This window comes from Amblyomma mixtum, chromosome 6 (genome assembly GCF_055824585.1).
Source record: "Amblyomma mixtum isolate Tamu chromosome 6, ASM5582458v1, whole genome shotgun sequence".
Classification (NCBI taxonomy): domain Eukaryota; kingdom Metazoa; phylum Arthropoda; class Arachnida; order Ixodida; family Ixodidae; genus Amblyomma; species Amblyomma mixtum.
The window spans coordinates 1,194,348-1,217,989 of record NC_143017.1 but is presented as its reverse complement, the minus strand read 5'-3'; positions in this window follow the sequence as shown (position 1 = coordinate 1,217,989).

Sequence of the window (23,642 nt, the reverse complement as noted above, 5' to 3'; positions counted from 1 at the left end):
TCCCCTGCCCCGCGGTACCGATTCGGGCACGTGCTGGCACGAATGTATATTTGTGCTTGTTTTTATTTTATTTTGGGGCGGAGAGAATGTTCGATTCCGCACGTGCTGGCACGACCATGCGTTTGTGTTTGTGGAAAGGGCGTTTTGCACTACGGAAGCTGGAGGGCTGGCCATGTTCTCGGTAAACCAATCATGTGAGCAGTGCAACGTGATTGGGAGCTACCAAATGTGGGCCGGGCCGTTAAGGCTTTAAAACAGGGCCCCGGAGCCGGAAGCGGGGTTCTGCGCTAAGGTGAGATGCTACGCATCTTCGGCTACTCCGAGTAGGGGCCTCCCCTTGTATTAGCCAGTTCCGCCTTTTGGTTGTTTGTCTTTTTGCCGTTGTATCTAACTTGTATATTCTGTAAATATTGGTATAAATCTTCAGTTATTCCCTTTTTTATCCCTGCGTGTCAACACATCTTGAGACCGTCTCTGACGGGGGACCCCTGGTGCGAAGAAACAAGCTTCAGTCTTCCAGCTGGAACAAGCCGTCTCTGGCGGGGCACCCCTGGTGCGAGGAAGATAAAGAACCTGTGAACTTTACTCTAGTTCCCTGTACTTAGCTGTCCTGCAACGCACCCTTCTCAGTTTGGTTACTCTAACTAACAGGGGAGGGCGCTCACGTCGCAGCGACACCAGCGCCACGGATGGCGTTTTGCTGCGGGCTCGCGGGTAGCGAGGGGTCTCTTCTCCCTGGGCCCGGGAAGCGAACGGACGTTTCGCTCGCAGCTTGGCTCTTCGTCGGCGGGCGACCTTGTGTGGAAACGCGTTCCCCTCAGCTCGTCCCGTACGGCCTCGGAGTTATTCCCTCTGCCCTACCGTGGGTGAACGTTCGCTCGTAACCGTGCTGGTGAGTTGGACATCCTAGATTCCTCAGTGTATTTTGTTGCTAGCTGGCGTTATTGTTGTTATAGCAATAAATGCCTTGTTTGTGTCAGCCAGTGTGTCGTCCCTTTGTTCCCGCAGAGCACGGCCCGCCGTGGTCGGCGTGCGCTCGGTAGCGTACGCGACCACGGGGTGGGGTCCGCGCGGTTTTGAACTGTCAGCCGCGGTTAAACGGGGAGAACGTGTTTATCTCCCCCGATTTAAACCCCACATTTTGTAGCCCAACGTGGGGCCTGCTCTTGGAACATTGGACGACAGTCTGTCCGGTTCGAGGAACGCTCTTTGTCCGGACTTGACAAGTGGTAGGCCTAATGTGAATGTTCATCGCTAGGACCTGCGGCATGCTTTCTTGAGTGCGAGGTTTATTGCGCTGCAGCATGTTTGAACTTTTCGACATGCTCAGCATGTTTTTTTTGTCAAGTTTTCTTCCTGGAGTTGCTTCAGGAACCACTTGGTCCGCATCGAGGGAGCACGAGGCCTAGCGCCCGCGGAGTTCCCGAGCCCGAAGCGAGTGAGTACGGAAGCCGCGTGGCTGGTCCGAGTTTTCTGTATATATTTTCTCGCTGTCTCTTTTTCGACTCTGGGAGTCGCGGCTACGGGAGCCGGGTGGCCTGGGGCCACGGGTGCTGCTACGAGCTCGCTGGTTTTGCAGCTCGGCACCGGGCGTTCCGACACCGTCCGATACGGTGGGCTCCGATCACTCAGAAGCTGCTTCGTGCAGTGAGTGGGGTAGGACCACTCCACAACGCTGTCTCCTCGCGGCTGCGCGCACGAAACCCGTTTCGGGTCTTTCTTTTGTTGGGGGTCGTCGACCGTCACAATGGTAGCGAGGCCTAAGGCTTTTCAGAGCTGTCTGCGCCATGTCAAAAGTGACACGACCACCGGACCGTGGTGTTGAAAGGGGGCGCGCTTTGCTGGCCGCCCGTTTTTTTTAACCTCGCATGAACCGAGCATTCTCGTTCAACTCAACAAAGGGCTTTGTTCACTCGAACTTTGCGTTGCACAGCCGCCCGACAGTGTTTTGCTAGCGAGTTGAGCATTGAGCCACGTGGCCCTTGTGTACGCCGTTTCCCCTCCCGTGACCTACGTTAAAGGCATGCGGAGTGTGTTTCGGAAATTTTACAGATCTGGAGCCACTCCGGCTTGCTGTCCTGTGCACATCGTCTCGCTGCCGCCTGCTGCGATGGAGCGGCCTGTATCCTGTTCGCCGCATCCATCCGGGGCAGCCGTGGCGAGACCAGACAGCAGCCACCTCAGGCTGCTGGTGCCCTCGCGACTACTGCGGAATCTTGGTCTGCAGTGGTCAACCGGCCCTCCTCTTCGCGGGCCTGCGGGCACATAGTCCGCGGGCCATGCGAGTCGTCCCAGCGGAGACCTTCACGCCGCCTTCGGAATACCGCGGAAGACTGCGTGCACGCTGTCGGCGTGACCTCCGCTGAAAGACCTGACTCAAGTGCATGAAGACCAGGAGACTCCTCCATAGCATGTAACTTGCAGGCGCGGGGGTCTATTTACGGTTGGGGGGATGTGGGGACGCCTTCGTTTCCTGCGTTCGGTTTTCCTCAACGCTCTAGTTCCCTGTACTTAGCTCTCCCGCAACGCACCCTTCTCAGTTTGGTTACTCTAACTAACAGGGGAGGGCACTCACGTCGCAGCGACACCAGCGCCGCGCATGGCGTTTTGCTGCGGGCTCGCGGGTAGCGAGGGGTCTCTTCTCCCTTGGCCCGGGAAGCGAACGGACGTTTCGCTCGCAGCTTCGCTCTTCGTCGGCGGGCGACCTCGTGTGGAAACGCGTTCCCCTAGCTCGTCCCGTCCGGCCTCGGGAGTTATTCCCTCTGCCCTACCGTGGGCGAACGTTCGCTCATAACCGTGCTGGTGAGTCGGACATCCTAGATTCCTCAGTGTATTTTGTTGCTAGCTGGCGTTATTGTTGTTATAGCAATAAATGCCTTGTTTGTGTCAGCCGTTGTGTCGTCCCTTTGTTCCCGCAGAGCACGGCCCGCCGTGGTCGGCGTGCGCTCGGTAGCGTACGCGACCACGGGGTGGGGTCCGCGCGGTTTTGAACTGTCAGCCGCGGTTAAACGGGGAGAACGTGTTTATCTCCCCCGATTTAAACCCCACACTTTCTACAGTAAATATCATTTACCAAGACCTCGTTAAAAATGATTTGCTCACGGCCCCAGCACGAATTTGTATAGTTCTATGGTGTGAAATGCATGTTACCTCTGAGCCGCTGGCATTGCACCCGTTAACGCTGACAACCTTGCAGCATTGAGCCATAGATACTCAGAAGTTTGCTGGTCCTGTGGGAGAAGTATTGGCTGGGCGACACAGTAACAATCACTAGAGTTGCCTTCGTTCCAATGAAGAAAACTCACAGAAGACTCATCCACGATTCTGACTTCAAAGCACCCATACAAAATTCGCACCTAGCTTCAAACAGGGCAGAATAATTATGGGTATAATTATTGCAATGAAATTAGTCAGTACCTCTAGTTCTAAATGTAATCTAAAATTATATGCAACTCGACGAACAACAAGCTTTACACAGGAATTAGAATAACCAGCAATTGTTAAAAATTTACCTCACAATAAATACGAGAAATCCGCTACTCGCCGCGAGTTCATCACCTTTGTGCACCAGCAAACTGCACTTTCTTTCAGGCACATTTGCATGCAGTAGTTAATCTGACTTTTGAGAATATTTTTGGGGCGCAGCAGTTAGGAGAAACCAGGTTTTACCGAAAAATAAAGGGCACTATACGTTGCATCCAAAGCCCAGATCCGTGCACTTAAAAAATACTACGGACTTTTCCATTAGCAAGGCTGAATGGTAGGCCTGATGGCATGGTGTGCCGGCAAATTGGAGACATATGGAAGAATTTTTTTACTAGCCAAAATAGACACATACGCAAGAGAGAACAACACAGGACAAGGGCTGGTAAAAGCGCTAGTCCTGTGTGTTTCTCTCTTGAGTCTTCTTTGTCTGTTAAAAAAATTGTTCGATAAGTTTCTAATTCGCCCATGTCCTCCACAAACCGCAGGATCCCTGTCCGCTACTAGTCAAATTTCAATACTCCACCAGGCTGGGACCCCCACTGCCCTTCTCAAACTCTCGGAATCTTGTTGCCCTAGCATATCATCAGCTGTTACTTGTATTACTTTCGCATTAGTACAACACCCTCCAGGGCGAAACTGCTCGATTCTGTACTTTCAAGAGGTTTGTGTGGCACGCAAGTGGCTTGTAGCACGACGAATAAATGTAAATATTGCCTAGTGAATTTTCGTTGCTGCAACGACAGCTGCAGCCAGCTATCATTTACTGGAGCAGCACAATAGCCTTTTTTTTTAACTGGTGAAGTGTTCAGCATTTCCTCTCAAACACGAGTGCCAAGGAAAGACTTTTTATGTTACATGAAAAGAAAAAATTACAAGCACACTGAACTCTGCATGAAAGCCCCATGGACATTACAAAGCCCGGCTACCCTTGCTTTATCTTTTCCAGTTAAAAAATAAAAAACTCTGCAAATACTTTGGTTGATAAAGACAAGCTGCCATGCACTCATTTGAGCGCTGTACATTTTCGCTTAAGCCCAACTTATGTAAATCGGAGCCTGAATATATTAGGCAAAAGTAATTGCAGTGAAGATTTGCAGAGTATTCCAGTGAATCAGTGCCTCATGCAGAATGCTTTAGAAACAAATGCAATGTTATGAGCTTCGCATGTGTCGTGTCCGGTCGCTGTGTTGAATGCAGCGAAAGACGCACACGGTACTTTTAGACTTCGTTTATTTAAAGCTGAAGAGGGTGCGACCAGCGTCGACCGAGGCAGGAGCCGAACTGGCCGCCCGAAGAAAGGAGGGAGCGGAGAAGCGTCCACGGGAGGGAGTGGCTTCCCAGAACAGGAGGAGGGTGCGGGGGCGCACCGTGGGGGGGCATCTGGCGACAGCGTGCGACGAGGGGCAAGTAGTCGTTAGGAGGAGGATGCGGGGGCGCACACACACAAAAGCAATAAGGGGACACAACACTTCCTTCCCCCTTAGAAAGTTGCCTGGTATCGTGCAGGGGGTCGGCGCTCACGCGTGGAGGCGCGCTGGCTTTGTGCGCTCGGGGGAGAAACACTTGTAGGCTGGCTGTTGTTCGCTGTGTCTCCTAGGTCTGTCCTGGGCGAAGTCTCTTCTTCCGGGAAGAGGTGCCAGGCTATGTGGGAAGATGGTGCACGTGTTCTCTCCGCTGGCGGACAGCTCTCAGACGGCGTCGTAAATCTACGCAGCTGGTTGAGATGTCGGCGTGCTACTGTGCCATGTATGTTGACGAGCCAAGAGCGCAGGCCTATGCGTCTGACAATTGTAGCTTCCTCCCAGCGTGGCTTTTTCAGAAACTGTCGGGCGAGGACGCGCTGCCCCTCATTAAGCGTGCCGCAGCGCGGAATTGCTTTTTCTTCCCGGAACGTCTCTGCTTTTGGCTCGGGGAGGATGGCTGTGAGCTGGGTTCGCATTTCACGCTCGAACATCATTTTCGAGGGGGTCTCGCCTGTTGTGCTCTGAACCGTCGTGTGCTGCTTGAAGAGAAAGCGCGCAAGGCGGCGCTGCAGCGAGCCTGTCTGATCTCTTTCAAGGGCGCGTTTTAGCTCGGCTACGTAGCGCTCGGCTTGTCCGTTTGTCGCTGGGTGGTAGGGGGCCGATGTAACTGAGGAGATCCCGTTGTCGCGATAAAACTTGAGAATCTCCGCAGACACAAACGGTGTTCCGTTGTCAGATACTACCTTGCGCGGCAGGCCGAACGTTGCAAATAGTGATCGGAGGTTGTCAATGACTGCTGCCGAAGTCGTCTGTCCCATTTGCCTTATCTCAAGCCACTTTGTGTAGGCATCTACGACCACAAGGAAAGTGCAGCCCTCAATTGGTCCTGCAAAATCAATGTGCAGTGTGTGCCATGGTGTGTCTGGCTTTTCCCATTCTGGGACAGGAGCTTTCGGCGGGGCGCTCCGGCTGCTCTGGCAAGGCTTGCATTCTCGCACCACTGTTTCGATGTCGTTGTCAATTCCAGGCCACCACATGTAGCTTCTGGCACACTTTTTCATTGCAACGATGCCCCGATGTCCGGCGTGGATGAGAGACATAGCTTGTGCGCGTAGTTCTCTCGGCATCACAACTCGGGACCCAAATATGATGCAGCCGCGATGGGTGCTCAACTCTGTAGCTCGCCTGCGGTAAGCGTCGAAGTTGTCCCCTTCGAGTTTATGCACGTTGCCTTGTTGAACAGCTGTGTAAACTAGCCGGAGAGCTGCGCACTTCTGCGTAGATGCTGCAACTGTGCCTGCTGTAAGCGGAGGTTCTGGCAGTGCTTCGAACATCAGAACGTCTCCTGGTGGAAATGGTTCGTCAACAGTTGCGTCTAGTGGCAGACGGCTTAGCGCATCGGCGTTTTGATGTTTACTCCCATTGCGGTAGACCAGAGCGTAGTCGTACGCTGAGAGTTTGATGCACCAACGTGTCATTCGCGGAGACAAAGTTGGTGGCATAGGCCTTTGTGGTCCCAGAATGCCCAATAGCGGTCGGTGATCGGTTATAAAGGTCACCTTCCGGCCGGCAATGTACTGGTGAAAATGTGTCGCCGCGTAGACGATGGCTAGCCCTTCTTTGTCAAGTTGCGCGTAGTTGCGTTCTGCTTGCGACAACGTACGTGAGGCGAAGGCGATGGGAGCTTCCCTTCCTTGCTCGTCAGTTTGCGATAGAACCGCGCCGACTCCGTACGGTGATGCGTCGCAAGCCAAAAGCAGAGGCTTCCTTTCGTCGTAGTGGCGGAGGACTGTACATCTTCGAATCAGGTCTTTCAGGGCATCGAATGACTGCTGATGGCGTGGCGACCATGTCCATGTCACATCTTTCCGAAGAAGTTGGTATAAGTCGTTGGCCACGGTAGCTCTTTGTTCCAAGAACCGGTCGTAGAACGTCAAGAGTCCGAGAAAAGCCTGTAGCTCCTGCTTGTTTGTTGGAGCTCGTGCTTCTGTGATCGCTCGCACTTTGTCCTCGGTAGGGTGAATGCCTTCCGCATCAATTCGGTGTCCCAGAAATTGCACCTCTGGCACCGCAAAACAGCACTTCGATTTGCTTATGCACAAATTAGCGTTTGCTAGCCTTTCGAGAACGAGCTCTAGGCGCACTGCATGCTCTTCAGTGGAAGTGCCACTGATGATGACATCTTCAAGGTAGACACAAACTCCTGGGATGCCCTGAAGCACTGTCTCCATGAATTTTTGAAATATGGCCGGGGCTGCAGCTACGCCAAAAGGCAGTCGCTTGACTTTGTACAAGCCTTTCAGTGTGTTAATTGCCAATAATTCAGCAGTTGACTCGCTCACCTTCAGCTGCTGATACGCCTGGGTGAGGTCCAATGTGCTGAAGACTCTTGCGCCACGTAGTACACTGAATACTTCTTCAGGTGTCGGTAGCGGGTAAGAGGACGCTTTAGTCGCAAGATTGACGGTGCTCCGGTAGTCTCCGCAGAGGCGTATGGTTCCGTTCTTCTTGCGAACTACGACAAGTGGTGTGGCCCATTCTGAATGCTGCGTCGGCTCGATGACACCTTGCTGCTCCAGTTTGTCCAACTCTTTTTCAACTGAATCTCGGAGAGCAAACGGCACCGGCCTGGCCTTCAGAAATTTGGGTTGCGCGTTGTCCAACAACTCCAGTGTGACCGGGGGCCCTTCGTTTCCTGGAATCTCTTCCGAGAATACTCTTTCGTATTTCTCTTGCAGTTGCTCAACCATGTTCTGGCTCGGCGTCTGGTGTATGCCGCATATCATCACGCCTAGTGGAGAAAACCAGTTTCTCCCTAGAAGGCTTGATCCTGTGCCCTTCACAACAAGCAGAGGTAGCGTATGGGTCTGGCCGTTGTAGTTAACCTGCACGTTGGCAGAGCCCAATAGTGGCAGATTCTGTCCTGACCACGTTCGCAGGTGCGTGTCGTCTTGTTGCAGGGCGGGTGCGTCAGATGGCCATGAAGTTCGGAACGTGTCCTCACTGATCAGAGTACAGGCTGCGCCGGAGTCCACCTCGAACTTAATCAGCTGGTGATGTACGCTTACTTCTGTAAAAATCTTCGGTCGCGTGCCGAGATTCATGGTGTTCAGGTCGTACAACACAGATGGTGTTGCTGATGTTGTTCCATGGAGATCAGATAGCGGCGTATTCTCTGAGGCGTTGACGCTGTGATTAGGCTGGGAAGGTGACTTTATCTTGGCAAGTCTCCGTTTCGTAATGCATGCTCTTTCGATATGCCCTCGCTTGTGGCAAAAATTACACGTGGCTGACTGGAATCGACATCCCTGGGGGTTGTGTTGGTCGTCACACCGCCAGCAGCGTTGTGCCTTTTTGACCGATTTTACAACAACAGAAGGCTTGCGCACCTGGTTGCTTGTCTGGTGTACCGGCTCGGTGTTCCGGCGAATCCCTCTCTGCTGGTGACCGGCGCTCTCCGCTCGAACGGCGATGTCGTAAGCTTTGCTGAGTGTGAGGTCCTTCTCAGCGAACAGGCGCTGCTGCAGTGACTCGTCACTCAGTCCGCACACAAATCTGTCGCGTAACATCACGTCCAAGGGAAGCATGGTGGTGTTAGCAGAAGAAGCTGCGTCTCCCTCCTGCCCGGTAGCTGTTGTCGACAGCGTTCCAAAATTGCAGTCGGCAGCGAGCTTCTTGAGCGCTGCTACGTAGGCGCTCACAGTTTCTCCTCCCAGTTGATCTCGTCGTTGGAAGCGAGCCCGGCTGTAGACCTCGGATGGCCTTGGGTCGTAGTGCTTTTGCAGCGCTTTTACGATGTCGTCGTAAGACACTGCCGCTGGTGTGCTTGGCTGAATAAGGGCGCAGACAGTATCGTAGGTCTGCTCCCCGCACAGCGTCAGCAGGTTGGCCCTCTTCAAGGCTGGGTCTGTGATGTTGTTAGCTTCAAAGTAGAACTGAAGGCGTCCAACCCACGATGACCACGATGAGCCGTTGAACTCTGGTATCTGATTGGGAAACCCTCGCGTAGCCATGGCTTGTCAATAGCGTTGCGTAGCGCGGGTCGAATCCACTTTCTCGTCGCCACTGTCGTGTCCGGTCGCTGTGTTGAATGCAGCGAAAGACGCCCACGGTACTTTTAGACTTCGTTTATTTAAAGCTGAAGAGGGTGCGACCAGCGTCGACCGAGGCAGGAGCCGAACTGGCCGCCCGAAGAAAGGAGGGAGCGGAGAAGCGTCCACGGGAGGGAGTGGCTTCCCAGAACAGGAGGAGGGTGCGGGGGCGCACCGTGGGGGGGCATCTGGCGACAGCGTGCGACGAGGGGCAAGTAGTCGTTAGGAGGAGGATGCGGGGGCGCACACACACAAAAGCAATAAGGGGACACAACAGCATGTATATGAGCTTGCCCAATCTATGCACACAGCAGAGTAGTTTGCCTTGAAAAAATATTTACCACGGCCGGTTAGAGTACTTCTATGCCAGTTAGCAGATTACAAAAGGAGTCTGCGTAGATAGGGCAATAAGTAATGTCAGAGTAGTTCAATAGAGAACTTACTAGCCAGGCCGTCGCTCTCATGGCTTCAAATATTTGTGCATAATACTATACACAGATACAACTAGCAAAACAATAGAGACAGACAAAAGACTCTGTACTCAAATGAAAAACAATATTTTGCTGGCTTTTAAAAACAACGACCACATACTCAGCTTGGGCAAAGACATATGAGAGAAAGAATGAAGGAAAGAGGCACAAAAATTGTAAACGCTTTGAAAATAATTTTAGATCGACACATAATTTCAGAAATGATGCTGCCATTATTTTTGCTTAGTTTTATGGGGTTTAACATAACAAAGCAGCGCAGGCTATGCGGGACGGCTTACTGAAGGACTCTTGATAATTCTACCCCGAGGTTCTTTAAGTGTTTTGCCATCGCACATTATCTGGGCCTCTAGCATTTCATCTCTATCGTAGTGCGACCATCACGCCTGGATTTGAACCTGCGTCTTTGGGATCAGCAGCCGAGCACTATAACAACTCAGCCACCACGGCGGTTCCCATTACTGGTGACCTGCATCAAAGGGGTGACTAACGTGATTGATAAAGTTCACTTCAGAAGGAGTATGCAGTGATTAGAAGGCTTTCGAGTTTTGTGTAACATCTTAATGATGTAAATAAAGATTTTATTTGATTTTATTTAGTCTGTCAATGCGATCTAATTAGACATAAAATTCATTAACAGCATATGCTGCTTATGGGAGGGTAAGGGACCTAAAAGAAAGCAATATGTCCATAAATTCGGCTAAACGAGCCTGCTGTCAGCGCCCAATACACTACCCGAAAGAGTAGCCAGCTTTAAAAGAGCATGCCCTCCCATGTGTGATGTGCACACCACACTCTCGAGGGATTCTTGGAACGCGGCGTGTCGGCAGTGGTGCGTCGGACAGCGGAGCGCCGGGCGTGCCAGCCCCCCGATGCGCGTGTGCGCGTGCGTTTGGTGTGCGCGAGGCAGGCACGAGGAGCGGGTAGCTGACGTGTCAGCAAACCGAGGCGTAGAGGAAGACACCGCACCACAAGCCCGGTCATTTAAGAGTGGAAGTGGCAGCTGTCGGACGTTGGATCCGAGCTGCCAGCGACTTCCCTTGGATCATCGACGCAAGACCAATGAGCCTCTTTCAAGCGTGGAGGTGGCAGCCGTCAGACTTCGGGTCTGTGCTGCCACGGCTTCCTTGGATGGACTGCATAGGCCTACGGTGTATCGGGACGCCGTCGACGGGGCCTGGCTGCGGTTTTCCAGCTGCAGCTGCCCAGTTCTTGGTGGCGACTGACAGGAGTTCGTCAGCGTCTCCCGTGTCCATCTCCGTTCCTCACCTTTTAATTGAATCCAAACTTTATTTCAAAAATATGCACATTCTTTAGAATGAGCCACAGGCCAAAAGCTAAAAAAAATAGCTTGAAAATGCCTGTGGCTCATCTAAGAGCCATTACAACATAATAAATAAGATAAACACATTCATACAACGGTGGCAGGTGGCATACGAGAACACTATAGAAACAATTAATATTTACAATTGAACGGATTGCTACACAGAGATGTAGTTTGAAACTAGAAAAAAAACAATTAAAACTGAACAAGATGCATTTGAAAGTTACACACACTGCTGGGTTGATGACAAATGGGAAAAGGACACCGATACATGCACAAACTACAATATATGATAAGAAGTTATGGAATATTATTTACAAAGTACACTTTTAAATCATGTGGCCGGAGGTTATACATGCTAAGCTGGTTAGATTCGTAGCTGTTTAGAACATTAGGTATAAGAAAATTAAGTGCTTGTTTACCATACTTAGTTCTAGTGCGTGGAAGTTTCCATTTTGCAGTTGATCGGGTTTGAACATACTTTTCTATGGGCTTTAACATTGCGATATTAAGCAAAAAATTACATATTGATGGTGAAGAAAATTTGAGATAGTATAATAGGCGGTACTCAAGAAAAATATTTACACGAATTACTTCATACTTAATAAACAATTCAGCCGTATGGGCAGTAAAACTGGCACCTTCGATAATCCTGATAGCTTTCTTTTGGAGAATTAGAATTTTCTGTAGATTTGTTTTGGATGTGGTAGCCCAAACTATGTGGCAATAGTTAATGTGTGATTGGAATAGGGCATGATAAATCATTCGTTTTATACGGGGAGGAAATTCAGTGCGGTACCGAGCAAGAAAACCAACGGAAGGAGCTAATTTCTTACGAAGATGTGTTGCGTGTGCGGTCCAGCTCATACAGGCGTCAAAAATTACCCCGAGTGATCTGAAGGTGTCCACTATTTCTATTTTATGGTTACCAAGTTGAAGATCATCGTTTAAGTTAATTTTGATGTTTTTAGGTCTGAAGAAAACAGCTTTAGATTTATTGGTATTAATAGACAACCCATTTTGAACGGACCACGCATGCAAAGTTTTAAGAACAGCATTACCGCGATTTAATAAATGATCTGTTGAGGAGCCCGTTAAGAAAATACTGGTGTCATCTGCGTACAGAATGAATTTAACGTCACTGTCAATGTTTACGAGGTCATTTATATATACGTTAAAGAGAAAAGGACCTAAAAGGCTGCCCTGAGGCACGCCACAGTTTATAGCCTGGAGAGTGGATCCATGTCCATCACAGAAAACAGCCTGCTTTCGATCAGTGAGGTATGACCGTAGAAGATGGAGACACATTCCTCGAACACCATACATTTCTAGTTTAGCAAGCAAAATAGTGTGGTTAAGAAAGTCAAAAGCCTTACTGAAATCAACAAAGATACCGAGAGTTAGACATTTGCGTTCAAAATTTTGCAAGATAAATTCTTTTTGTGAGAGGAGAGCAGATTCGGTAGAGCGTCCTTTTCGAAACCCAAACTGTGAATCTGTTAGCAAGCTGTGTTTAGTAAAAAAGCTATCCATTCTTTTTAGAATAATCTTTTCATATACCTTCGAAAAAACCGGAAGTACGGAAATCGGGCGGTAGTTGGTTAATACGGCTTTATTACCTCCTTTAAAGATAACTGTTACTTTGGCATTTTTCATTTCATTAGGGAAAATAGAGCATGAAAGGGACTGATTAAAAATGAAAGCTAGATACGGGGCTATTAGGTCTGCAACAAACTTCAGCGGTTTTATTTGCAGCCCATCATAATCCACACAGCGTGTTGATTTCAGATTCATTAATACTGAGAACACTTCTTCCGAATCCGTTTGATAAAAGACCAGTGATTCATTAGGCATATTGCTAATTGTACTAGTGGCAGGTTTTACATCTCCGGTTGGCTTAAAGGCAGTAAAGAAACAGTTAAATTTCTGTGCAAGGGAGGCCCCGGATAAAAGCTCATTTTCGACAAATAGTTCACCTAGTGTTTTGTTATGTTTTTTGTGGACAAAAGCTTCATTCAAAACTTTCCATAGCTGTCGGGGATTGTGCTTGTTATTACTAACTAAGCGCTGCTGGTAAGCTTGCTTAGCGCGCCTTAGCTCACTTGTTAGATTATTACGATATTTTTTGAATGAAACTAAATCAGCAGGATCCTTAGTGAGCATAAAACGCTTGAAAAGCTTACTTTTGCGGTTTATCATTTTCATGTGAAGGGGGGTTACCCATGGTTTTCGGATCTTAGATTTTTTAGTTTTTGTCTTCCATGGAAAGCAGCGTGTGTAGTGTACTTTTAATTTATTAAGAAAGTACTTATAGCATTCGTCCGGCTGAGAGTAATTGAAAATCGAGCTCCAGTCTTCAGAAAGTATTGACAGCCTAAAACGGTTAAGGGATTCTTCATTAATGCACTGGTAAGTAAAGACGTTATGTTCACAATTGACAGCAGGGGTTTGGGCAACAACAGAAGCAAATACAGCGCAGTGGTCACTAATATCCGAAACTATAGTTCCAGCACAATTCACATGCGAAGCGATGTCAACGATCAAAAGATCAAGTGTACTCGAAGAAGTAGCTGTAAATCTGGTAGGTGTGGTTATTAAATTCAAAAATCCATTGGACCAGACAGTTTCTAAAAAGGCACTGCTGTTACAACTATTATCTTCAATGTTAAGATTAAAGTCCCCACCAATCAGCGTAGATTTCTCCCGAGAGCAAAAGTCAAGAAAGGCATCAAAAAACTCAATAAAGGCATCAGTGCAACCTGACGGGGGCCTATATACCACTGAGACAATACTGTCAGCAATTTTGACTGTAAGTATCTCAAAATCATCCTTCATAACAGAAAACTCGGGTAGCAGGTCTGCTTTGAGACCGCTTTTCACGTAAATGGCTACACCGCCACCACGCGTGCTTCGGTTCAAATAGAAAAGAGAATAATCAGGAAGGTTTATGAAATCAATTTCATGCACCGCCCACGTTTCTGTGAACAACAGCACATCAAAGCTATGTTGAAGGTGTGCTAAGAGATAGGGCAAGTGGTCAGCCTTGTTTCTTATCGAGCGAATATTTAGGTGTAAAGCTGAAAGCTGTTTTCTATTGCTAAGCTGCTCTTAACTTCGTGCGGTAGGAGAAGCTCGTGGTACTGCATAATGTGTAAAAAGCTTAAGACAGCTGAGCGAGGTCCGCTTCAGATCGGACAACCACGACTGAATCACCTTGCTTCTTTCTGATAAGGATCCTGCCGTTTGCGTGCCAAACAAACGCATAACCGTGCTCCTTAGCCCAGTTCTTTGTGACAAAGAGAAGATTACGAGCGTGCTTTGTCAGGTTTTCCAGGATGTACTGGTCACTATTCTCGTCACTCAAGGCACGTTTCTTGGCAAACCATTTATCCCTTAATTCCTGACGGGCAAAACGAACGATGACACCAGGTATTTTGTCGCGTTTCGATGGCAGCCTGTGGATTGCTGTGACGTCGTGTGTGACGAGGGGTTCCAGACTCTGTGTTGCACCAATTTCATTTACTTTGTCGAGAAGAATTTCGTTATCCGTTTGAGAAATGCCATGAAACTCCAGGTTCAGCCTCCGGCTTCGCCACTCAAGGTCATTCAGTTCAGCTTTTAGTTCTGCCACTTCATTTGAATCACATTTGTTTTCCAAGGTGCTTACCCTATCTTTCAACTGCTTCGTTTCTTTTTCTTGAGCATCAAGACGTGTAGCAAAGTTGTCGAACTCCGCTGAGAGCAACTCAATGGAATTCTCAATCGAATCGACTTTGCCTGGTAGACAAAGGAGAGAGTTCAGTTTGCCATTTATGTCTAGAAGTACTGCATGTATGTCTGTTTCCAGCGAGACCGGAGACTCAGCACAGTTTTCTTTTGACCCACCTGGCTTGCATGAGCTGCACTTCCAATTTTTCTTGAGGGACTCTCTTTTGTTTTTGGTTTTAATGCTCCCTCAGCAACCCCGGAACACTGCCCCAAATGGAATAAGAATGCGCATTCAGTGCAAGCCAAGCGAGCAGAATCCCCAAGAAACACACCCCTGCAAGCACAGCAACGCGACATTGCAAGATACGTCAAACAGCAGCCACTGAATGCAAAACACTTCACATTGGCAGCAGCGGCGGAAAGTTGATACGAAAGAGGGGAATTTGAAAACTAACCTGCAAAAGTTCAAGAACGAAGGGTCAAACAGCGTCCCTCAGACGAGCCGCCGCCGCTGCCAAATGAAGTGTTCCGCCCACGCCGGGAATCAAGCAGATCTTGTCACAAGGAGTCGCCTCTGTTGACGAACGATATCTGTCGATGATGCTGGCCCTCGAAAAGCGATGGTAATCACTGCATTGCACCCGTCTTGAGCTTGAAAAATGCAGATTACTGTACGGCCAAGGACCAAGTAGACAGGCAGCAATACTTTGGTGATGCACTCCTTGGGTCCACTGCAAAAGTTCAAGAACGAAGGGTCAAACAGCGTCCCTCAGACGAGCCGCCGCCGCTGCCAAATGAAGTGTTCCGCCCACGCCGGGAATCAACCAGATCTTGTCACAAGGAGTCGCCTCTGTTGACGAACGATATCTGTCGATGATGCTGGCCCTCGAAAAGCGATGGTAATCACTGCATTGCACCCGTCTTGAGCTTGAAAAATGCAGATTACTGTACGGCCAAGGACCAAGTAGACAGGCAGCAATACTTTGGTGATGCACTCCTTGGGTCCACTGCAAAAGTTCAAGAACGAAGGGTCAAACAGCGTCCTGGTGCTCTACCACCGTTTCCTGGACGCAACGCCAGCGACGCATAGCAAGTCGACAACCCGCGTCTGTGCTACCTGCAAGGCATTCCCGCTCCACCTGGGACGCTTTCTGTCCGGTGAACTCTCTCCATATAATCTGTTGTGTTTTACGCGTGCCTAGTGTGTGTTTTCCTTGCTCTTTTCGCTTCTTTTATTGGCTCCTTTCCTTTAAAATATAAGCAGGGCTTCGTATTGTTTTGTTTGATTCGTTTGTTCTCTTCTTCGAACCTGCACGCGAAAGCGTTTCGCTCCAGCAGTCGGGAACGCGTCATCCCGATTCGCGACAATTCCATTCATTTAAATTATTTAGGCTGAGATTTCAATTCACATTTTTTACCAACGCATGCAGCTCTCCCCACCTCTTAGCATTAACCCTACGATTTTTCTCGCAGTGGTTCACTACACTGTTCTCACTTTTAAGCCTTTTATAGTATACGACACTTTCCTGACAGCTTTGCAGAGGCAAAACATATTAAAATTTTTCTTTTTGAGCACACTGCAGGGCGCTGTTCGTAACTTCTGCTGGCCGGCCTATGGTATAACACCCAGTTCATATTCTCCCAACCCTTTCTCTCAAATGCTCTGTTTCTGTGCATGACCTGGCTCAGATGTGCTCCGTTATCACTTCCAGTACATCACTGCCTATCGTAAAATGTTCTTCCCTTCTCATATTGTTGAATATTCCTTTCGCTCTCTTCACTTCTACATGTGTATTTATGTTCTCAATCATGAACTACAATTCCTCACCACTTATACTATGACAATCAATAACACGAAATCAAATGTACCATGCTTCATAAGTCTGCTTTCCCAAACCAGCCTACTGCCAAATAGAGAGGGTCGCCTCATCTAGCATCGTCAGATCCCATTCACTCCAGGTGCGCTCTGCAAAGTAACCGACCATTGATTTAAGGCCAGTGCTACCAAAACTGCCATTTTGACTAGATGCATACTCTAGGATATAACAATTCGCTTTCTGTAATCATCATCCCAAACATACTCAGTAAGCCTTCTCGTCATGGAACGAGACTGGCCACGACTTCACTGTAAAAATTTGGTGTTCCGACTCGTGAACACGTTCAGTGCAGTACACTACTCTTTCTGCTCGATGTACGGATAAAGCAGAAAAAGGCTACTCAGTTGGTCGCCTAATAGGTGACTAGCTTTCGCTTGCCAGCTATCTTTCATCGCCTGGCTGGGCGACTGCCCAATATCTCGTCGGTGTCACTCGTTAGAAAGCCTTTCACACCATTGAACACTTGGCCATCGTTAGCGCTCCTTTAGTCAGTCTCGACAGACCACAGAGGGTTTCCGAGCGTGACGGAGTGGTGCAATGCACAAGCTTCTGCCAACTATCCAACCAGTCCCTGTCTACATCATCAGCAAGCACTGAGCTTTGACAGGTCATTTCGATCATCTAGAGGGATACAAGCGGCTCCTAGGCCAATATGTAGAATCATATGTTCCACTCAGCACCGGTGATCGAAACTTGCTAGAATGTGCCTCCTTATGGCCAGGAAAGAAATTAAAATTGTTAATTTTTAAATTTGGTGTCTCTACCCCTCTTAACAACAGCAGGACCACAGCTTGTTAGGCTGAAAAGAATTGAACAGAGCAGTGATAAACAATAGATGGAGAAAAAAAGATAAACAATACCGCACTAAAAAACTGGGTGGATTCCAAAAGGATGTGAGTGCATCAATGGGTGGCAGTCAGATGGCTAAATGAGGTTACGAAATCTGTTGAGAAAGGGTGATAGTAGCTCGCAAAGCGCAGGGTTAATTGCAGATCAACTGGGGTAGCATTTTCCTGCACTGATTTTAACGGCAGGTCCACACGACAAGCAAAATCGACTCGAGGCTTTCTGTGCACATCGTGTGACTAAATGTCAATGGCCATTGAAAATGAAACCAGCACCGTGGACTGCGCATGCGGAAAAGGAGACACAATTTTTCACAACTTTGAGTGGCAGTCTGCTGCACTTTTAAAGAGCAAAGCTCTCAAGTACGGCAACACTAGCACTTTCTGTTTTACTGGCATGACGGTCATCGTGAGGGCTCAAGGCCACGTTCCTTTTGCATCCAATGTGTCAATTGTCAGCTGTGTTTACCTGAAGGGGGCGGTGCATCTAATATCGCTGTTATTTCCTTGCAGCTGTTAAAACAATACAGCGCACACTTTACAACATGCTTAACCACTACGGGAGCAGCATACGTTTACCTCTCCATAATTTGTTGCTACTGAATCAGTTCGACCTTGACAAAAGATCTGTAATAAGGGAATAATTACTCATTGCCACCCAGCCGAGCACAGCCAAACGGCTACAAATGAAAGCTACACAGTTTTCTGAGAAACTTCGTAGTAAAATAAAAATTGCCCCTGGTCCGGGGTTCGAGCCAAGGAGCACCGCTTCACCGGAGCAGTCACTTTACCCATTGATCTAACCGTCCAGGTTAGCGGTGCTCCGGTGAAGCGGTGCTCCTTGGCTCGAACCCCGGACCAGGGGCAATTTTTATTTTACTACGAAGTTTCTCAGAAAACTGTGTAGCTTTCATTTGTAGCCGTTTGGCTGTGCTCGGCTGGGTGGCAATGAGTAATTATTCCCTTATTACAGATCTTTTGTCAAGGTCGAACTGATTCAGTAGCAACAAATTATGGAGAGGTAAACGTATGCTGCTCCCGTAGTGGTTAAGCATGTTGTAAAGTGTGCGCTGTATTGTTTTAACAGCTGCAAGGAAATAACAGCGATATTAGATGCACCGCCCCCTTCAGGTAAACACAGCTGGCAATTGACACATTGGATGCAAAAGGAACGTGGCCTTGAGCCCTCACGATGACCGTCATGCCAGTAAAACAGAAAGTGCTAGTGTTGCCGTACTTGAGAGCTTTGCTCTTTAAAAGTGCAGCAGACTGCCACTCAAAGTTGTGAAAAATTGTGTCTCCTTTTCCGCATGCGCAGTCCACGGTGCTGGTTCCATTTTCAATTGCCATTGACATTTAGTCACACGATGTGCACAGAAATCCTCGAGTCGATTTTGCTTGTCGTGTGGACCTTCCGTTAAAATCAGTGCAGGAAAATGCTACCCCAGTTGATCTGCAATTAACCCTGCGCTTTGCGAGCTACTATCACCCTTTCTCAACAGATTTCGTAACCTCATTTAGCCATCTGACTGCCACCCATTGATGCACTCACATCCTTTTGGAATCCACCCAGTTTTTTAGTGCGGTATTGTTTATCTTTTTTTCTCCATCTATTGTTTATCACTGCTCTGTTCAATTCTTTTCAGCCTAACAAGCTGTGGTCCTGCTGTTGTTAAGAGGGGTAGAGACACCAAATTTAAAAATTAACAATTTTAATTTCTTTCCTGGCCATAAGGAGGCACATTCTAGCAAGTTTCGATCACCGGTGCTGAGTGGAACATATGATTCTACATATTGGCCTAGGAGCCGCTTGTATCCCTCTGGATGATCGAAATGACCTGTCAAAGCTCAGTGCTTGCTGATGATGTAGACAGGGACTGGTTGGATAGTTGGCAGAAGCTTGTGCATTGCACCACTCCGTCACGCTCGGAAACCCTCTGTGGTCTGTCGAGACTGACTAAAGGAGCGCTAACGATGGCCAAGATATTGGGCAGTCGCCCAGCCAGGCGATGAAAGATAGCTGGCAAGCGAAAGCTAGTCACCTATTAGGCGACCAACTGAGTAGCCTTTTTCTGCTTTATCCGTACATCGAGCAGAAAGAGTAGTGTACTGCACTGAACGTGTTCACGAGTCGGAACACCAAATTTTTACAGTGAAGTCGTGGCCAGTCTCGTTCCATGACGAGAAGGCTTACTGAGTATGTTTGGGATGATGATTACAGAAAGCGAATTGTTATATCCTAGAGTATGCATCTAGTCAAAATGGCAGTTTTGGTAGCACTGGCCTTAAATCAATGGTCGGTTACTTTGCAGAGCGCACCTGGAGTGAATGGGATCTGACGATGCTAGATGAGGCGACCCTCTCTATTTGGCAGTAGGCTGGTTTGGGAAAGCAGACTTATGAAGCATGGTACATTTGATTTCGTGTTATTGATTGTCATAGTATAAGTGGTGAGGAATTGTAGTTCATGATTGAGAACATAAATACACATGTAGAAGTGAAGAGAGCGAAAGGAATATTCAACAATATGAGAAGGGAAGAACATTTTACGATAGGCAGTGATGTACTGGAAGTGATAACGGAGCACATCTGAGCCAGGTCATGCACAGAAACAGAGCATTTGAGAGAAAGGGTTGGGAGAATATGAACTGGGTGTTATACCATAGGCCGGCCAGCAGAAGTTACGAACAGCGCCCTGCAGTATGCTCAAAAAGAAAAATTTTAATATGTTTTGCCTCTGCAAAGCTGTCAGGAAAGTGTCGTGTACTATAAAAGGCTTAAAAGTGAGAACAGTGTAGTGAACCACTGCGAGAAAAATCGTAGGGTTAATGCTAAGAGGTGGGGAGAGCTGCATGCGTTGGTAAAAAATGTGAATTGAAATCTCAGCCTAAATAATTTAAATGAATGGAATTGTCGCGAATCGGGATGACGCGTTCCCGACTGCTGGAGGGAAACGCTTTCGCGTGCAGGTTCGAAGAAGAGAACAAACGAATCAAACAAAACAAAACGAAGCCCTGCTTATATTTTAAAGGAAAGGAGCCAATAAAAGAAGCGAAAAGAGCAAGGAAAACACACACTAGGCACGCGTAAAACACAACAGATTATATGGAGAGAGTTCACCGGACAGAAAGCGTCCCAGGTGGAGCGGGAATGCCTTGCAGGTAGCACAGACGCGGGTTGTCGACTTGCTATGCGTCGCTGGCGTTGCGTCCAGGAAACGGTGGTAGAGCACCAGGAGGTGAGGAACGGAGATGGACACGGGAGACGCTGACGAACTCCTGTCAGTCGCCACCAAGAACTGGGCAGCTGCAGCTGGAAAACCGCAGCCAGGCCCCGTCGACGGCGTCCCGATACACCGTAGGCCTATGCAGTCCATCCAAGGAAGCCGTGGCAGCACAGACCCGAAGTCTGACGGCTGCCACCTCCACGCTTGAAAGAGGCGCATTGGTCTTGCGTCGATGATCCAAGGGAAGTCGCTGGCAGCTCGGATCCAACGTCCGACAGCTGCCACTTCCACTCTTAAATGACCGGGCTTGTGGTGCGGTGTCTTCCTCTACGCCTCGGTTTGCTGACACGTCAGCTACCCGCTCCTCGTGCCTGCCTCGCGCACACCAAACGCACGCGCACCGGCGCATCGGGGGGCTGGCACGCCCGGCGCTCCGCTGTCCGACGCACCACTGCCGACACGCCGCGTTCCAAGAATCCCTCGAGAGTGTGGTGTGCACATCACACATGGGAGGGCATGCTCTTTAAAAGCTGACTACTCTTTCGGGTAGTGTATTGGGCGCTGACAGCAGGCTCGTTTAGCCGAATTTATGGACATATTGCTTTCTTTTAGGTCCCTTACCCTCCCATAAGCAGCATATGCTGTTAATGAATTTTATGTCTAATTAGATCGCATTGACAGACTAAAAAATAAAATCAAATAAAATCTTTATTTACATCATTCAGATGTAGGGCGAGAGTAAAGTCATCAATAACTAGAAGTGAGAGCTGTGTTGCTCCAGTGTTTTAGGACCCCTAAAACATTGTACAAAACCAGTTTCCAGTTCATCGTACAATACTGAGTGACATTTTGGTCTATGCACCAGAAATAAGGTTATAGCAACGTTGTAGAACACAATCTTTTTAGAGAAATAAACAAATATTTTGGCCCTTTTAGAGGGCATATATGCATAAGGGGTAACAGCTGTCCGATAGTAACTGCACCTGAAGCAGTCTCAACTTCATTATGTTAACAGCAGCAGTGTCAGAAGCTACGTGACCTACTGTAGTTTATAGATATCATGTGATTCATGCAATTACATTCATCTAATTCATGATTAGATTCATGAAATTATAAAGTGAGGTACTGCTGTTAAGTACATGTCGAGTTCTGAATGCATTTCCAAACCCGGCTCTGAGCCTATGTCTAAAATAAATTTCTAATTTTGCGGGTAAGGTATGCTTCACTGAAAAACAATAGCTACCAAAAACAGCTGAGGAGAGATGGCACAGCCAAAAGCAGGAAGCCCGCATGGCCCAGCTGATGCTGCAGCTGGCAACTGCAAATAAATATGTCCAGGCCAACTGTTGTCAGTGGCCGTAACAATGTGATGAATGACGAGAGCAGAAATTGTCTACTGCCACAGAAACTAAAATAAGGTATTAATATAGAAACAAAAAAGCAATGAGATGGCCATGACAAAAGAAATTAACAGATTGTGATGCACCCATATACATTCTTTGAGTGCATTTACATGACTGCCATAACCACATTGAAAGATGAGCTGGCTGGAATACCAATATATTTATGCATGGTGAAAATAACAGAACGATTCGAATACAGCATGCACAGGATTAAGCTAATTACTATTAGGGTGCCTTGCACCAGCATCGAAGGTATTCTTGAATTGAACGTAGAGAAGTCTGCCTCGCATAAATGAGAGGAGAGAACGGAAAAGGCATGCATTCATTAGCAAAAACCCCCATATCTGTCGTCACAGCTTAGGATGGTACAAAAATTGGTAGTGCATTTACCAAAGGTGCCCACAAACAAAATTGCAAACAATTTGTCTGTGGCAATGCAGGCAGGGGCAAGGGAAAAATACCGAAGAACAATGGTGAGCGCGGTGCAGGAAGGTCTGTGGGTAGGGTCCCGTGCCTGAGAATAGTTCCCAGTGCGGAGAATTGCCGGAAGCACAGCTGGTGGCAGTCAACCAAGAATAAAGGAGAGAAAGCGAAAAATCAATAACAAACCGTCCCCAATGGCGAGCGACTTGAAAGCGGGCCATAGAATCGAGGCATACAGCAAAAAGGTTGTAAATCCTAAATAAGTGCGCAGTTGCATGCCCATCAATTCTCAGTTCTCTGAAGGACTGGTAGCATCGACGCCTACTCTCTGAAATTTTGTTCTAGTGGGGAAACACAGATAAAAAGCTTACAAATCATTAGGCAAGGAAGATGCACCAGCCTTTCACATGTGATCATTGTTGACGAAAGAAATTGTATTTCAAATAATGAGGCATAAGCCCTAATCTGATAAGTACCAACACCGAGCAAAATCGACCTGTTCTGTTCGCAGCTTGCCTAGCGCGAGTGCTTCGTCGTGCAGCACTGCCGCTCATCGTCACCTTCCAAATAGCACAAATCTATCCGATCGGTACCAGCCGCGAGCAAAATCGACAGTTCTCAGTTCCCTTGTCTGTTCGCAGCGGGTCTAGCGAGAGCGCTCAGTACCGCTGCACAGCTCGCTCATCGTTGTCTCGTACGTAGTACAAATCCACGCCATTCGAATACAGTAAACACTGTCTGTAGATTTTCGCAGCGCTAGCAAGCGACCGCATAATTCTGTTGTGATATCTGGTTGCATTTTTATTTACCACGGCACCTGAGTACTAAAGACAGGCAGATACCATTGAAAAACACATGTCACTCAGGCTATACACCCGTTCTTTTCTGCCAACGGATTATAGCCGAGGCGCAGGTTGCTTTCACTGCCATTCCTCTATAGCCGCACGCTAATAACGCGTGTAAATAGCGATCAGTAGTAGCGAAGCGTAGACGGCACTCGCTGGTCATGCGGCTTATCCAGGCTTCACGAAACCGTGCAGTATTCTTTGTTGCCTCTCCAGATGACAAGATGTCGTAGGGCTGCCTTTCCTCATGGCTTTGCCCGTTCAAACTCACCGATGTTGACACGGCGTAGTTCTCGTCGTTGGCTTCCAAAACACACTTGTGTTCTTCATACATGTCCGCCGCACGAGCTCTCAGACAATGCCACGAAAAGCGAAATAATGTAAAACGTGACGCGTCGATCGAACTGTCATGGCGCTTTTAAGTTTATTTTATTAATAACTACGAATACAAAAGCGTTTTAGA